At 37.8% G+C, this 14,057-nt stretch overlaps 1 pseudogene; it reads left to right on the forward strand.

The window, feature by feature from the left end:
• The first annotated feature begins 275 nt into the window (after positions 1-275).
• On the forward strand, positions 276-9,221 carry LOC127669343 (zinc finger protein 431-like; annotated as a pseudogene).
• Positions 9,222-14,057: the final 4,836 nt, after the last annotated feature.

The raw sequence follows: 14,057 nt of genomic DNA on the forward strand, positions 1-14,057 counted from the left end.
TAGATTTTCAGAGAGTGTTAACTAAGTGTTGCCCTTTTTACTGAACTTGTTGATGATGTTCAAGAGGTTATGCTTGCTTATATTGAAAGCTAGGAGAGGAGGTGGACAGGAAGAGATAATCTTAGCAATCCACAAGGAGATATAGTCAGGAGAAAGGTAAAGTTGAGCTATTCCCATATTTCATGGCTACATACTTCTGGAGGTGCCTCAGTTGAGTGTGCACTCTTATCAGAATGGCTGGTTGTTATGTCTGTGTGAGATAGTGTTGATTATTGATGTGCGATGGCTCTTCCACAGAGGATGACATTCATAAGCAAGTGGGCCTGGACTGGATGAGAGAACTACCTGAACATAGAACACTGACCAAGCAGGAGAGCAAGCCAGAAGACAATGTTTATCCGTGCTTTTACCTTCAGTTTGTAGCTTCAGTTTTTATTCTTAGCTCCCAAATTGATGAACGGTGTTCTGACAGAACCATTAACAACAACCGTTGAGATGCTTTTGCTCAGAGGACTCCATCACAGCAGCAGAGTAGCAAGTTATGATAACAAACACAACCAAAATGGTATTCATAAGTGATTTTGTTGTTGGCCAAAATCTATGTTATCTTTTGAAGGAATGTAGAAATTACGAGAAATTGAGTTCACAAAAGTCATAGAAAGCTATAGATTCATGGAGTTTAATAGGTTGTTCTCATTGAACTTGGAACATTGTAGTGTTGACAACATGCAGCCAGAGGAAACTGAGATCATAGTATTTGTGTGGAAAGTAGACTGCAAATTTTAGCGAGAGGTCATTTGTATGATATTTTGGCCAAAAATCTTTTCTCCTTGGCTTACACCCCAACATATGAAGCTGGGTAAATTATTAAAAATTAAAAAATAATGGGCTGATTTCTATATTTTAATTCTACTTATATGTATTTGTTCATTTTCCCAACTTATTTATCATTTATTTAATTTAAATACCACTTTTCCCATATCTCCTTTCCACCTTATACAGTCATTCATTCCTAACTCCTTTTATCTGTCCAAGGAACATGGGGACCACAGGAGTATCAACAACCATGGCATTTCAAGTCTCTGCATAGGTAGGCATCTCTCTCTTACTGAAGTCAGAAAAGCCAGACAAGTTAGGGGAAGTGTTTTTAAAGACAGGCAATGGCATAAGGGACATCTCCTGTTCTATTTTTTGGGGGAACCCCATGAAGACTGAGCAGCTCATGTACTACATACATGACAGGGCACTCAGGCCATCCTATTCATGATCTTTAGTTCGTGTCTCAGTCACTGAGAGTTTCCTAGTGTCAAGGTTAGTTGACTCTGGGGGTCTTCTTAATAGACTTCCTATTCTTTTGGAGGACCACAATCCTATCCCCAACTCTCCGAAAAGATTCGCGGACATGTGTCCAGTGTTAAGCTATGGGTCTCTGCATATGTTTTAGACAGGTGCTGGATTGATACTCTCAAAAGACAAGTAGGAAGTATAACAAAGTCTATCCTCAGTAGTATCAGGGAGTGGTGCTTGCCTATGGGATGGGCCTCAATTTAGGCAGGGTATAGTTTGGCCCTTCCCTCATTCTGGGTTCCATCTTTCACCTGCGTTTCTTGTAGACAGGACAAATTTTGTGTGTAAAGGTTGTTGGTTTAGTTTGTGTCCTTAACTCTTCACTGGGGATCCTGTCTCTCTGCAGGATGTGGCCTCTTTAGGGTCCATATCTCATTATCATGCATTTCTGCTACGATTATCCCCATAGACTCCTTGGTGCCCTCCAATTTTTCATCTTTGGCACATCCAAAAGGTACACCACCTTTCCAACCCCACCTGCAGCAGATATCAATTCATTTTCCTGGGTTCTGTCCTCTCTGTCTCTCACCACACCTGTTCCTATTCTCTCCACCTTCCTCTTTCTTTTCTGCTCTCTTATCCAGTTCTCTCTCTTCAATCTACCTTCTATGACTGTTTTGTTCCACATTCAGAGTGAGATTCAAACATGCTCAATTGGGTCTTCCTTCTTTTGTTTTTGTTTTAGTTTTATTTTGTTTTGTTTTGTTTTTTTGAGACATGGTTTCACTGTGTAGCCATGGCTGTCCTGAAGCTCACTATGTAGATCATGCTGGCCATGAACTCAAGTGATCTACCTGCCTCTGCCTTCCAATGCTGGGATTAAACGGATACATCACTCGTGCACGGCTGGCTCTTCTTGTTTCACTTCTTTGAATCTATGGAGAGTAGTGTGGATATCCTGGATTTTATGGTTATTATTGACTTTTAAGTGAGTATATACATGCTTGTCCTTTTGTGTCTCAGTTACCACAGTCCATTTGATAATTTCTAGTTGTATCAATTTGCCTATTCTGTGCCACAATTGCATGTTGCAAATATACAGCATGCTTTTTGATTTTACAATATTTGGCTTTCAAAATATTGCCTTGAGTGTCAGAGAAGACTTTAGATCTTTGAACAGTGTGGAGCTCCTAAAGAATATTAGGATCACAGTAGACGAAGTGTGTTTTCACCCCAGGATGAACGTGAACCTATCATGACCAGTGCCACAATGCAGTTAATTGAAACATAAAGCATCTAGATATGATGATGTCTTTGAATGTTTTTCTGTCCTGTCTGGCTTTCTTTGTAGGTTTTTTGGAAGGTCTTGTATTAGGAGCCTTTCCAGATACCAATTGCGGGAGATGACAGTGTATATAGACTGGAAATATTTATTTCTTCCTTACAGTTTTTGTATCTCCAGTTTCTATATTAGCCATATCTGTGATCACTGTCCTGACTCTAGATCCCCTGCCCTCTCAAACTCCTTCTTCCCAATCACCTCTGTTTTTCCTTTTAGAGGATGTGGGCCCCATGGGTATCCCCACACCATTCAATTTTCTTCAAAAATGACATGGTGGTTAGATTATAACTTCTGTCTCCATCATCAAATAAATGGAGAAATCCCAGAATTAAATTAATATATTGTCAAGAAAGGATAAATTTACTTTACAGTGATATCAGTATCATGCAATGTGTTTTAAATGAGTATGGAATATATTAGGATGCAGTGACTTATGATGATGTGCATGTGAATTTCTCTTCAGAAGAGTGGAGCTTACTTGATACCTCCCAGAAGAATCTCTACAAAGATGTGATGCTTGAGACCTACTGGAACCTCAGTGTTATAGGTAAAACTGTGACTTTTCTTTTTCAAAATAAGGGACATATATTTCCTGGTTGTTGATGATCTCCTTCATTTTAGTTAAGAACGAAGAAGACTGAGCTGAATAAATCATGCTCAGTGCTAGAAAAATTCACAGTACCTTGAAATTTACCGAATTCCCAATGCTATATCATTCATTTTCTGGGACTGTGTTTTAGGTTCCTGTTGGGAAGACCATCGCATTGAAGAACAATGTCAAACTTCTAGAAGTCATGAAAGGTAATTTTCATGTGCAAACTGATACAAATATGGCTGTGCCAAAATTTTAATATTTTCTGAGAGCTCTAAAGAAACACAACAGTGTTAAATTTCAGTCATTTATATGTAGCTATGATTCTAATATTCTCTCAAAACAAGGCACCTCATTGCAGGTTATCTGATTTGTGTATGCAAGGAATTCCCTTAAAAAAAGAAGACAGGGAAACAATGCCTTTAGGAATAACATTATTTGATTTACAGCACCATTAGAGCTCTGTAGTGAATTTTCTAATCTGTAAAGTCTTATTATATTTACATGTTGCACATTAAATAGTGATAATATATATCCAGAACCTTTGAATAAGTTAATAGTCCATGGTAAAATTGGTGATAGTCATATTCGTGTAGCGACATTGCTAGGTTTTATGAGAGGTCAGTTTATGAGAGTATAGAATGATGTCATGGAGAAACCTTAATCCAAAAATCAAATGTCGATGATGAAAAAAATGTCAAGCAGTGTGAATGCAATGTGTGTAAAAACATTTCATTTGCTTTTCTTTTAAAAGTTATAGCATGTGTCAGAATGATGGATAGTCACATGATCATAGGGATATTGACATAAGTAATGTAATTTTTTTCTATCCTAAAACAATGAGAGTATATGTAGTACTTTCGTTTAGTAGGCTTTCTGAGTATGATAAAAGTTTACAATTAATTGTTTTTCTATTATATTTTTGCAAACTTCCCCAAAATCACCCTGTAGAAAATTTTTATGGGTACTAGAATTTGGAAAATGTTCTATTTCTATTGGTTCACATTGGATGTGGTATTATTTATACTACAGGAAAAATTATGAATGCAAAGAGTGTTATAAAGCTCTAAGTTGTTCCTATTTTTTGAGATAGGAATTGCAATAGGAAATTTGTATCTTCATATAGAAATTCCATATAAAAAAGACATGTTATAAATATTAGCCATGCAATAACTATCACAGGAATCTTAGACAACCCATAATGTGGGAGAACACCATGAACATATAATGTGATAAAACCTTAAGATCTGATGCTTCTATACCATTGGACCAAATTGTAAACTTAATTAATACTGTGAAAACGATTGATCAGTATAATGAATGTGGTAAAGATTTCAAATGTGCCAATTATGATTGCAGGCATGTAAGAATTCATAGTGGAGAGAAACATTTTGAATGTAATCAATGTGGTAAAGTCTTTGCAAAACCGAGTCATCTTCAATATCATAAAAGGATACATATTGGAGAAAAACCTTATGAATGTAGTCAATGTGGCAAAGCCTTTGCAAGACCAAGTGATCTCCAAATACATAAAAGAACACATACTGGAGAAAAACCTTACGAATGTAATCAATGTGGTAAAACCTTTTCATATCACAGTAATCTCCAAAGACATAATAGAACTCATACTGGAGAGAAGCCTCATGAATGTGATCAATGTGGTAAAGCGTTTGCAAGATCCAGTCAACTCCAGTATCATAAAACAACACATACTGGAGAGAAACCATATGAATGCAATCAATGTGGTAAAGCCTTTGCAAGACCCAGTTATCTCCACTGTCACAAAATAACACATGGTGGAGAGAAACCATATCAATGTAATCAATGTGGTAAAGCCTTTTCATTTCACAGTCATCTACATAGACATAAAATGACACATGCTGGAGAGAAGCCTTATGAATGTGATCAATGTGGTAAAGCCTTTGCAACAAATAGTGATCTCCAATGTCATAAAAGAACACATACTGGAGAGAAACCTTATGAATGTAATCAATGTGCTAAAGCCTTTGCAAGTATCTAGTAATCTTCAATATCATAAAAGGACACATACTGGAGAGAAACCTTATGAATGTAATCAATGTTGTAAAGCCTTTGCAACAACCAGCTATCTAAAATATCATAAAAGCATACATACCTGAGATAAACCATATTAATGTAATCAATGTGGTAGAGCCTTTGTAGGTAACAATAGTTTCCAATATCATAAAAGAACACATACTGGAGAGAAAGCTTATGAATGTGATGAATGTGGTAAAGCCTCTGTAGTTCACAGTGATCTCCAAAGACATAAAATAACACATACTGGAGAGAAACCTAAGGAATATAATCATGAATTATGTGGGAGATAAGAGGCCTTTGGAATAGGCATATGATAGACATGGGTGCTTATTATTTCAATTCTGAAGATGGTTCTTATGATGTTTTGGCAAAGAATGTTGTTGCCTATTGCCCTTATCTGAAGAGTCTCCTTGTGATTAAGGTAAGAGATTTATATTGATTGCGTTGACAAAGGAAGTCTCAAAGATCCCCACCTAGACTTTGGAGTGAGAGATTTGATCAAGCATAGCAAACTTAGAAAGAAAAAAAAAAACTACAAAATGTAAGGTTCAAAGAGCAAAGCATTATCAGGAATTTAAATGAATCTAAATCCATAATCAAGGATATTCAGTGGTATTAAAGGAATGGTTACATTAGGGCAGGTTTCCTTCCAGCTAAACTTAGGGAATTGCAGTTGTATGAAAGAATTGAATCATGCTTAGAATTATTATTACCTGGTTATAGATTTCATGTGGAGATACAAAAATACAATATGTGTCAAACTGACAAGGGATGGATTTTGATTGCTATTCTTGGTTTTCAATATAAGATCTCAAAGTAAAAGCTTACGTCCAGGCATGGTGTTACATGATTTTTATCCCAGAGTTAAGAAGACAGAGCCCTGCAGATCTCTGAGTTCATGGTTAATCTATCTACTGAGCAACTTCAAGGACCACAAAGCATAGTGAAGTTTTTGAAAAATAGAAGGTGGGTGATAATGTAATGGAAGGGGCCATGTTTCAGCCACATCAAGCAGCATAACTTAGGAGCTTTGTCTATGAGGCTCTGGATTTAGAGGCAAGAATAGAAGGGACTAGTGAGACAATTAATGCCGGGTAGCGGTAGTTCAAGAATTAGAGGTGATGGAGAAGAAATGAGCATGACTGAAGCAAAATCTTCTGGGTAGTATTTTCTTAGTGACAAAGAAGGTGTGTTGTAGAGTGGTGTAGCTGGACTTGGTCATGTGTATGAATCACCCAGGTGGTACTAGTTTTGAGTGTAAGAAGTGGTCATGCAGAGCTGCTGAGACTCAGCACAATTGATTGAGCATAAAGGAGGCTATCAGTCAAGCCTAGTTGCAGCAGAAGAACCCAGCATCCTGAAGATGCAAGTACCATGGGATGAACAGAAAGAACAGAAGGAGCAGGACAGTGGAGTCAACCACAGCTTAGAGTGATACAGAGGGTAGATCTGGAAAAGTGACCCAATCTCTTTGGAGGAGCTGAGAAGAGCATGTGTGGATCATTGAATTTCAAAGAAGCTGTGATATTGAAGTTATCTTGGAGACTCCAACATTTTGAGATATTAGAACTGGGTGATACCTGCTCAGGACAACTGCTTTCAGGGAATAAAACCACTCAAGGAGAAATAATGCTGCTGCATTGAACAAAGCAGAAAGGAGTTGGAGAACTGAAGAACACATGGACAAGAGATAAGGAGATGCAGAGTTTAGAGATTGCTCAGTTGGCTTGGGTCATATTTAGGGCCACTATTCCTCATGTTGCCTTTATGAATGGTGAAGTATATACTGTGAAGTATATGATGCATTTTTATGCGTTTGAACATGGTTACTATTACAGGATAGTATTAATTTCAGAGGAGTCTTTTTGAACTTTGAACTAAGCATTTTTGGGACTGTTATATACAATGGGGACTTTTGAAATAGGAGCTCATGTATTCTACATGGTTAAATATGATCCATATACACTCATGTGTTTGAACAATCATATGGTGGCCAGGCAGTAGAATGTAGTAATTTTAATATGCCAAGGCAAGTGAGTGGGATTATGAGGTGATTTGTCCTTTTTGGAGGAAGTGCATCACTGTGGAGGTGGGCTTTGAAATTACTTCCAGTGCTGAAGAGACCCTCCTATTAAGTCCATAGAAGACAGTCTCTTCCTAGCTGCCATTGAGTAAAGATGCAGAACTCTCAGCTTCTTCTCCAGCATCAGGTCTGTCTGCATTTTTGTCTTTCTTGCTGCTGTGATGAAAATGGACTAAACCTCTTAAACTGGAAGCCTGCCACAATTAAATGGTTGTTTTTATAGGAGTTGCCTTGTTCATGATGTTTTTTTCATAGCAATGGAAATGAAAGAAAGTAAAACTGTGAGTTCATTTAATGTTATCGAGACTGCACAATCCTGTAGTATTCATTTTCATGAAAGAATATGTGTTAGAGAGAAATCTTATGAATGTGTTTTTTATAATGAAGCCTTTGCACACCTCTATATTATGAAATCATTCATGCTGGAGAGAAATTCTATGAATGTTAGCTATGTGACAAAGCATTTATGTTATGGGATCCACTGAATTTCAACACAATTCAAATACCAGGACAATGCAAATGATAAAAATCTTTTGTACTCAACTTGCTACTCATTAATCAGCACCACAAAATATACCCAGAAGCTTAGCCATTGATTTATTTTTGTATTTTTTTAGTTAGTCGTGTATCCAACAACTTTCCTGAACATGTTTATCAGCTCAGGAATTGCCTTTGGGAAATTTTGGTTCACTTATGCATATGACCATGCCATCTTCAAATAAAAGTAATTTTACTTACTACTTATTACTTCATATTGATTTCTTCCTCTTCAGTTATTTTGTTCTAGTGAAATTTTTAGATAGTACTTTTAGTAGATACAAAGAGAAGGAAACACCTTTTCTTGTTTGTGAATTAGGGGAACTGATTGTAATATCTGTCCATTTAACTTAATGTCAACTATAGCCTTGCTGAAATGTGATGTTAGTATGTGTATGTATTTTCCTTATGTGCTTACTCCAAGAATTTTTCCATAAAGTGGTGTTGGATATTGTAAGAGAAATTTCATCATCTAATGAGATGTTTTGGTCTGTATATATTAAGTAAATAAATAAATATTTCTTTTTTAAATGTCTGCCAGTGCTATTTAATATTCCCTCTGAGAAAGGAGTCCAAGCCTCATGTCCAGAGGTGGCTGAGTTGAAGTATCTCTCTGTAATTTCTAAATGTTGCCTCCAACATTGTTCTCAAACTGAAGTCATTTGAGTAGCATACATGTAGTGTGGTATGTTTAGCTACTTGTGTGTATTGAGACAGGATATTACTGTGTAGTCAAGAACTGCCCTAGAACTCACTGTGTCTTCTAGGTTGACTGGAGCTAACTGCAGTCTCCTGGTTTACAAGTGCCTAGTGATGAGTGTGTGGTGGTGGCAGTGTATGCATGCCTCACATGGCTAGGCTTATGATTTTAAAGAAGTTCTTCAGAGCCTGGGGAGGGTTGAGGTGTGTTCCAACCTAAGAGTAGGTAAAAAAGATGATCAACAAGTACTAACTAATAACAAGGACATTTTACTGGCATTCTTTAATAAACTTAAGAATTTCTTTAAGTGCAGTTTGTTTGCAAGGTTGGGAAAAATGATGTTTTGAGTCATATTTAGGCTTCGGTTGTATGTGAACTGGGCCCCATAATAATGTAAAGAAAGTTTCCATATGGGAATCCTAGGTTCATGGATAATTCACTTTCCACTTTCATTGGAGGCGAAAAAGAAGATTTTGCTATTATGAAAATGAGGACTAGGAAGGCAGATTAGAGCAAAGATAGAAGCTGTGTTCACAAAGCACAACAAACAAATTCTTTGACTTAATCCTGAGACTTACCCTAACACGGACATTTCTTCTTTGTCTAATAGGGATATGATTGACTCAGTGGGACCATCAAGAATAATGGTGGCCAACTTTACCCTATACCTGAGACTAAGCCTGAGACTTATCCTAAATCTCTAATCCTATCTTAACCTCTTAATTTCTTAAATATCCTAACCCTAACAACTCTTGTCCTGATTCTAACTATAACCCTGTAATCCCCAACCCTAACTAACCCTGGTTACTGGGGGGAGGCGCATTTCTTAATTTTATCTTTTATATTGAGAAACATTTTCTCGCTCTTGATCTTCAGAGTTGTTCAGATACATCTTTGATTTAGGCTATAGATGCATTTACAACCTATATATGGGAAGGTCATTTTTGTTTTTTGTTTTTTGTTTTTTTTTTTTTTTATTTCTACTAATTTATTTTAAAAAACAAAGTGATTTGTTTGACTTTTCTATTTTAAAACTCACATTTGACATAATTATTTCTTAAGTATTTTGTGTAAGGTCCTGCAACGTGAAATTAACCAGTCCTTGATTTATTTAACTTCCCTTGGCTGACAGCCTTTATCAGGACATTTTCTTAACTGCCCTTTCTATATACATAGGAAGATTCCTTTTTTTTTTGTATGATTTGAGATAGGATTATCTAGAAAATCTATACTAATCCAACTTTGTTTTTTCCCTATTTTTCCACCAATGAAAATGTGCAGGATAATTATAGTGCTCAACTGTGATTCCCTTATGCATCTGGCTTTTCATCTGAGGTTGTCTGATACCTATCATCTGTTTAAGGGAGCTTAAGTTTACCTGAAGCTTACCTTTAGTTTACCAGAAGTTTACCATTAAGCCATAACCAAAACTTTTGTTTTGTTTATTTGTTTGTTTGTTTTGGGACATGTTTTCTCTCTATAGCTCTGGCTTTCCTGGATCTCACTTTGTACACCACCACTGCCTGGCTAAAACTCTGTTTAGTAAAAATGCATCATTAATGTTAATAGCCTGGGTCATGCATTGGGTCATGCATTCCTGGGACACATTAATACCTCCAATGCACCTTGAGCAATGGGTGCATTCACCATGATTATGGGAAGAAGACAAGTGCTTTGAGGAATGCTAAGGCAAGGTCTGAAATCAGGTCCTCTTAATTTCAGGCTCTTGGTTCACAGAGGGGAGGACCAGGCAACTGATCAGCCTCAGCTGGAATGCAGAGTCCTCCCCCAGAACTGGGTGGAGTGAGATTCCTCTTGGAATCCTAATTCAAATCCTAATGGAGTGCAAAGCCCTCTTGATATTCGGCTTTGTCCCTAGACAGGAAGTATACTTTAACCTAAGGAGGGCTTGACTCATTGCCCAATCAAGACTGCCAGACAGACCTCCAGTCAGACAAAGAGGCGGGATTTTCTGGATGCCTTTTTGTGTGTTTGCTGTGGCTGTGAAAGCTTGAATGGTTCTCTGCGCTCTGCTGTTGGGTGCTGTGAGGGGACCTCAGGGAAACTCTGAAATCCAGACATGGTGAGCACAGGATTATCTTCCCACATCGGGGAGGCACATTCAGCTAAGCAGTGGGTGCTGGGGTGATGGGTCCACTATGGGGTTGGTTTGGAAGCATCAGCCAGATGTGACTTCCTTTGAGATTTCCAGTGGTGCTTCTTACTTGCAAGTTCAGGCCATGACCTCTGAATAACCTAAGTATCATGGCTGATTGTAATTCTGTTTGAAATATGAGGACCAGTTGCTTTCTTGTAGAAGCATGGGTGGTTTCTGTGACTATACAGCACCTGTGTCCAAACTATTTTTTCCTTTTATAATATACATTAAGAAGGCAGGGTGAGGCCTGGAGAGATGGCTCAGAGGTTAAGTGCTGTGGGTATTCTTACACAAGCCACGAGTTCAATTCTTACCAACCACATGGTGGCTCATAACTATATGTAATGTGGTCTGGTGGCCTCTTCTGGCCTGCAGGAATACATGTACTGAGAACTTTGTATAAATAATGAATTCAATCCTTAAAAAAAGAAGATGGATATGAATCTAATAGTTCTGATTTCATACATTAATAATTTTTGTTTTGTTTAGTTTGTTATTTTTTCTCCTGTGTAGTTTTTTTATATTTCTTTAAATTATATGTTTAGTGTTTTGATTTTTATGTGGCAAAGAGACACTTTCCCAATCTGTTTGGTATTTTTGATGCTTCTTGTACATTAACAGTCATCTTCTTTAGTTTAGGAAAGTTTTCATTTATGATTTCTGTGGAAACATTTTCTAGACCTTTATGTTTATTGATCTTCTTCTTCTTCTTCTTCTTCTTCTTCTTCTTCTTCTTCTTCTTCTTCTTCTTCTTCTTCTTCTTCTTCTTCTTCTTCTTCTTCTTCTTCTCTTCCTCCTTCTCCTCCTCATCTGCTTTCTCCTTCTCTTTCTCCTCCTCCTTCCTTAATATGTCTTGAGAAACTAAACTAAACTAACTGATGCAAAAGAGGTTGTATGAAGCGAGGCACGGTATTAAAAATCGGAGGATGTTGAATTATTTTCCTGGCTGGAATACCTTATCTTTCTGTGCTGGTGTCTAGGCATTTGAATGTGTGGTTATTTTAGGTTAGGTAAGGTTTCTCAGTTTGTCTAGTTTGGGTGGGAAGTTATTACTGGGTTATAGTTTGCTGTCTAGATTATCGGTTAAGGTTGACTGAGTGTTGCCCCTTTTACTGCTCTGTTTGTTGGGTATGTTCAAGAGGGAATGCTGGCTAATGTTGAAAGCTAGGATAGGAGGTTGGCAGGGAGACATAATCTTAGCAATCCACATGGAGATGTAATCAGGAGAGAGGTGAAGCTGCCAACATTTCAATATTCCAGAGCTACAGTCATATGAACATGCCTCAGTTGAACGTGTGCTTTTGTCATAATTGTTGGTTGCTCTATCTGTGTGAGATAGTGTTAATGATTGATGTGGGAAGGCTCTTCCACTGAGGGTGACAATATTCATATACAAGTGGGTCTGGGATTCATGAAAGAGCTACCTGAACATGGGACACTGACCAAGGACGAGAACAAGCCAGGAGACAATGTTTGTCCACGCTTTTACCTTCAGTTTGTCCTTTCTGTTTCTACTCTAACCTCCCAAAGTAGTGAACTGTAGTCTGACAGAAGCATTCACAACAGCCATTTATTACCAGAGATCCTTTTGCCCAGAGGATTCCATCACAGAAGCAGAATAGCAAGTCAGAACGGCAACAACAAATGGTTTCAATATGTGATTTTGCTGCTGGACAGAATCTATGTTCTCTTTTGAAGGAATATGGAATATATCAGAAATTGAGATGGTGAAAGTCATAGAAATCTGTAGATGGTATTTAATCATTTTTTCTTATAGGACCTGTAAGATGGAAGTCTTGACAGTATGCATCCAGAGAAAATTGAGAACATAGCATATCAGAGGAATACAGAAACTGTAAATTTTAGTGAGAGGTCATTTGTGTGATATTTTGCCAAAAATCCTTTTTCCTTGTGTTATACCTGAATATAGAGTGGTGTAAATTTTAAAAATAATGGGCTGATTTCTAAATTTTCATTCTATTTATATGTATTTGTTTGTCACTTCCCCACTTATTTATTTATTTATTTATTTATTATTTATTTGATCTAAATTCCACTTTCTCCCATCTCTTTTCCACCTTACACAGTCTGTCATCCCTAACTCCTTTATCTCTTCAAGAAGCATGGGCACCATTGGTGTATAAAACAACTATGGAATTTCAACTCTCTGCATGATTAGGCATAGCTCTATTACTGAATTTAGACAAGGCAGCCAAGTGAGTAAAAGAGTGTACTGGCTGGTTTTGTGTGTCAACTTGACTCCGACTGGAGTTATAACAGAGAAAGGTGCTTCAGTTGTGGAAGTGCCTTCATGAGATCCAACAGTGGGGCATTTTCTCAATTAGTGATCATGGGGAGAGAGCCCCTTTTGGATGGTGCCATCGCTGGACTGGTACTCTTAGGTTATATAAAAGAGCAGGCTGAGCAAGCCAGGGGAAGCAAGCCAGTAAGAAAACTCCCTCCATGGCCTCTGCATCAGCTCGTTCTTCCTGATCTACTTGAGTTCCAATCCTGACCTCCTTTGGTAATGAACAGCTGTATGGAAGTATAAGCTCAATAAACCCTTTCCTCCCCAACTTGCTTCTTTGCCATGATGTTTGTGCAGGAATAGAAACCATGACTGAGAGAAATTTGTACCAGCATATTGGGGTATCCTTGTGACAACCTGGGCCATTGTTTTGGGGAGGACTGTGAAAGATTTTGGAACTTTGGGTTGGAAGAGCCATTAGTTGCTAAGAAATTTGTGGAATATTCTGTAGGAGCTTGCATGATAATGTTGAGAACAGTTCAGAGAATGATGGCCTGGCTCGTGAAATTTCATGGGACTATGGATGGCTCCTTTGCTGGAGCTAAGAAATTAGATTGATTAAGAAGAGACAAGCAGCACTGAGCTGAAATCTTGTGGGCAGTGTTTTCTAAGCTCACAGATGCTGTGTTCTAGAAATAACCACAGTTTCACTTTGTGCTGTGGTTAGAATAGATAATATATAATGACACATAGATGGTACTGGTTTTGAAGGTGTGAAAGTATCATGAAGAACAGATGAAGTTCAGCACTGTGAGAGGTCATGTAAGCCCTTAGGTGAAGGTGCAATCTTAGTTGCAATTGATTGCCAAGGAATTAAGGGGTCATGTATAGGAGTTGAGACTTGGCAACATGAAAAGAGCCTATGAGAGGCTATTGGTGAATCCAAGTTATGGCAGGAAACAGCAGTGTTTTTGAGATGCCAGTGCCATGAGATGACACCAAGAACAGCAGCAGCAGTGGAGAACAGGCAGCTGGAGCCTAGAAGACAAGTT

This window comes from Apodemus sylvaticus, chromosome 19 (genome assembly GCF_947179515.1).
Source record: "Apodemus sylvaticus chromosome 19, mApoSyl1.1, whole genome shotgun sequence".
Classification (NCBI taxonomy): Eukaryota; Metazoa; Chordata; class Mammalia; order Rodentia; family Muridae; genus Apodemus; species Apodemus sylvaticus.